At 49.5% G+C, this 4577-nt stretch overlaps 1 non-coding gene across 1 annotated transcript; it reads right to left on the reverse strand.

The window, feature by feature from the left end:
- Nucleotides 1-4179: 4179 nt before the first annotated feature.
- On the reverse strand, nucleotides 4180-4286 carry LOC131480255 (U6 spliceosomal RNA). The gene has a single exon (XR_009245375.1). It is a non-coding gene; the product is annotated as a U6 spliceosomal RNA (small nuclear RNA).
- Nucleotides 4287-4577: the final 291 nt, after the last annotated feature.

Consider the following 4577-nt stretch of genomic DNA (forward strand, 5'->3'; position numbering starts at 1 on the left):
AGCATGTTCTCAGGGTACTGCTTAAATGGTTTCAACAGAGATGTTGCTGATTTCATTGCTCCAAGGTTAAGGAAATCCTCCCAAGTTCTATTTGCCGAAACAGTCCACCTTAGAGTCTTGATTCACCCAGATACTCGCTGTCAGAGCTTGATTGGGAGAACTGTCCAGTTTGTTCTGCCCTCCGTGACACTAGAAGTCCTCTTAGGCTTAACGAATTGCTAACACCTGAGCATGCTGTCCACTGCACAGGCCTCAGCAACGGTGGCAACCCAGTTCTGACCCCTGTACACCATGATCCTACAATTTTCACCATGGTTGGAGTTCTGAGTCCAGTGATCCCGTTGGGGAGGTCCCTAAAGAAACCTCATCAGAGATGTCCCCAACCTGCCCCCCTATGAGTACCAGCCAGCGCAAGGTCTGCTCAGTCCATTGCCCAAATCAGCCCCCTCCCCGCCACACACACACACACACACTGGTGGCTGGAGTCACCTCCAGCCGCTTTTATATGAGCACTAACCTGGCCCACCAGCATCTCCCCCCAGGATCTCTCCACCTCCAATAGCATCAGACATTCAGCTCACAACACTTTCATGTTCAGGCATGAGGTCAGATATAAGGAGCCACACCTTCTAAGTGGATTAGCAAGGGCTGGGAGATGATTGTTGGCCTTCAGCAGCCACCCTGTTCTAGAAGGCCATGACCAAGACAGGATAAGGGAAGATGTGAGGCCCCAAGGTGAGGATCGAAGCATGGGAAATCACGCTTTGAATCCCTGAGAAACTGGCCTGGGCATTGTGGTGATGGTCCATCCCATATTACACTGTTAGCTCTGAGTCCCGGCCACTCCACTTCTAATTCCACTTCCTGCTAATGTCACTGGGAAGCAGCAGGTGATGGGTTAAGTACCTGAGTCCCTGCCTCTCACAAGGGAGATCCAGATGGAGTTACTGCTTGGTGGTTTTAGCCTGGTCCAGCTCATTCTAACTCTTTCTCTCCCACTTTTGCCTTTCAAATGAATAAACAAATAACCTTTTTTCCAAAAAACCTAAGAATTTTCTGCTTCTGTTAATGTCTTTCTCCCTGCTCCTTCCTTTCTTCCAGCTGACTGTGAAAGTCCATGGTGACTGTTAGGGCCCAGATGTACATGCTGGAAGCTTGATCTCCAGTGTGCTAGTTTTGCATGGTGGGACCTTTAGGGGGTGGTACCTCATGGAAGGTCATCAGGTCATGGGTGCCACCCTCAAAGGATTAATGCGAGTCTCATGAGATGGAGCTGGTTCCTATGAGGATGGGTTGTTACACACAGTGAACCTGGCACCATACAGATCACTGGCTTTCTGGCTGCCAATGGTCACCATTGTGATCCAAAATACCATGAAGTCTTCACCAGCCCTGGGCAGAGGCTGGCACCATGCTCTTGAGCATCCAGAAATAGAAGCTAAATGAAAATCCAGCACAGTGGCTTAATGGCTAAATCCTTAACTTGCAAGTGCCATGATCCTATAAGGGCACAGGTTCTTGTCCCGGATCCTCCACTTCCCATCCAGCTCCCTGCTTGTGACCTAGGAAAGCTATAGAGGATGGCCCAAAGCCTTGCAACTTTGCACCCACGTGGGAAACCCAGAAGAAGCTCCTGGCTCCTGGCTTTGGATAGACCCAGCTCTGGTCATTGCAGTATTTGGGAAGTGAACCAGCAGGTGGAAGAACTTTCTGTCTCTGCTTCTCTCCATAGATCTGATCTGCAAAAAAAAAAAAAAAAAAAAAAGAAAAATCTGATCTGCCTTTCCAGTAAAAATAGATTTTTTTAATAGAAGCTAAATGGGGCCCATCAGCATGGCCTAAAGGCCAAAGTCCTCACCTTGAACGCACCAGGATCCCATATGGGCACTGGTTCTAGTCCTGGCAGCTCCACTTCCCATCCAGCTCCCTACTTGTGGCCTGGAAAAGCAGTAGAGGATGGCCCAAAGCCTTGGGAACCTGCACCCACGTGGGAGACCGGAGGAAGTTCCTGGCTCCTGGCTCCGGATTGGCACAGAACCGGCCGTTGCGGTCACTTGGGGAGTGAATCATCGGACAGAAGACGTTCCCCTCTGTCTCTCCTCTTCTCTGTATATCTGACTTTGTAATAAAAATAAATAAATCTTAAAAAAAAGAAGTTAAATGAATCTCCTTTCTTTATGAAGTGCCAGCCTTGAGTGTTTTCTCACAGTAACTCAAGATGGACTGCTAGAGCTACCATTTGAGAAGACACTCTGTGTGATGGGAAGAGTTCTGGGCCAGGCTCTGGCGGGAGACATCTCGTGCAGCCAGGAGACATATGGCAGGACAGTCAGGGACCCAGGCTCCAGAAGCCGGCAGAGCAGGCATCAGGTCCTGATCCCATGTCCATTTCCTCATCTCTGTGAAAGGCTGTTCTTCATCTCACAGCATCCTTGTACAGATTCAGTGAGAAAAGCCCTTTACGCTCCTCCCCCAATACACAATAAGACCTTGTACTCCTGTTACAATGAGCTCTACCATGGTTACTAGCAATTACTTGGGGCAAATAAGCTTGCCTTTGCAAATCTCTGATTTGCCTCCAAAGAATCTGTCGTTCTTTGTCATATATTTTTTAAAGATGTATTTCCTTTTATTGGAAAGTCAGATATACAGAGAGGAGGAGAGACAGAGAGGAAGATCTTCTGTCTGCTGATTCACTCCCCAAATGGTCGCAACAGCCTGAGCTGAGCTGATCAGGAGCTGGAAGCCAAGAGCTTCTTCCGGGTCTCCCATGTGGGTGTAGGGTCCCAAAGCTTTGGACCATCCTTGACTGCTTTCCCAGGCTACATGCAGGGATCTAGATGGGAAGTGTGGCCTCCAGGATTAGAACTGGCACCCATATGGGATCCCAGCGCGTGGAAGGTGAGGACTTTAGCCACTAGGCTACCATGCTGGGCCCTGCCATATGGTTTTAAAATGCATGCCTTGTAAGTGCATCCTGTATTGAAATATATCTGCTCTTCTTCTCTCTCTACCAGGCTTCTCTCTTCTCTGTTTGCTTTGGCATTTGAATTTGTTTCAGACAAAAAAGTGCATTGAGATGAGGTCATTCATTCCATGCAACCAGACTGTGTGCCAGTCTTTCTCTGGGGAGAGGGTGGGAGGCAGCAGCACACAGCTCCCATCTGGCCAAGAGCGACAGGTGCAATGGTCTTAAAGACGTGTCCCGCCTCCCCCGGGGATGTTTTGGGATTCCCATGAGATTGCAGGGAAGACCTTGTGGCACCCATTAGGACACTGACACCTGTCCCTTGTATTGGAGTTCCTGGGTCGTCATCCAGTCTCTGTCCCCACTTCCAGCTTCCTATTAATGCACGCCCTACACTGCAGCAAGTCTCAAGTGCTTGCGTTCCTGACACTCACATGGAAGATCCAGAGCAAGCGCTCAGCTCTCGGCTTCAGCCTCACCCAGGCCAGGCCATAAAGACATCTGGGGAGCGAACCAGTGGGAGTTCTCTCTCTCTCAAAAATTAAATAAATGAACATTTTTTTTTTGGTGAGAAATTTCTAAAAACCTCTCCAAATCCCTTTGAAAATGCAAGCACTGGCCAAGGGCAACTGACAGTAGCTTGTCAGTGCCTCGTGGCTTACCAAGGCAGTGCATCGGAGAATGCCCCATTAGACTCTTCTTCTCATGTGAGTGTCACAGGGCACACATGCACAAACCAAGATGCACCAACCAAGCGTCACTGGGCAACAGGATCTCAGGACACCCCCACAGCACGTGCTATCCTTCGCCACCTGGGATGTCATCACCCAGTGTTGGTGCAGTCATGCCTGCAGACCAGGAGCGGAGGGAGTGGCTTGGCTTCACCTCCGGCGGGGCACTGAGAGGGGCCTAGGACTCAGATCCTGATCCAATCCCAGGGTGAGGCACAGCTGGCTGAGGGCTTTACTGTGTCTCAGGCTAGAAACCCATCAAAAGCAATTAACACATAGGAAGAGATCCCATGATCACCTCCAATGACGTTTTTTTTTTTCTTTAATATTCATTTATTCATTAATTACATTGCATTACATGACACAATTTCATAGGTACTGGGATTCCCCCCCTTCACCCCAAACCCTTCCCCCATCATGAATTCCTTCACCTTGATGCATAACCACAGCTCAAGTTCCGTTGAGATTCCCTAATTAAAAAAAATTATGGAACGCTTCACGAATTTGCGTGTCATCCTTGCGCAGGGGCCATGCTAATCTTCTCTGTATCATTCCAATTTTAGTATATGTGCTGCTGAAGCGAGCACTCCAATGACGTTAAGGAAGGAACATTATCTCGAAATTGCTGGGGCCGGGGTGAGGTGGGCATAGGGCAGGAGGCAAAAGGATGGTGAAAGGGGCCGGCATTGTGGTGCAGCTGGTTAGGCTGCTGCCTGGGTGCTGGCATCCCATGTGGGCGTTGGTTCATACGCCTGCTGCTCTGCTCCAATCCAGCTCCTGAGAAAGCAGTGGAACATGGCTGCAGTACTTGGGGTCCCCAGTGGAATTTCAGGCTCCTACCTTAAGGCTGGCCGGCCCCAGACTTTAGGACTATCTGG

Source organism: Ochotona princeps, chromosome 4 (assembly GCF_030435755.1).
Source record: "Ochotona princeps isolate mOchPri1 chromosome 4, mOchPri1.hap1, whole genome shotgun sequence".
NCBI lineage: Eukaryota > Metazoa > Chordata > Mammalia > Lagomorpha > Ochotonidae > Ochotona > Ochotona princeps.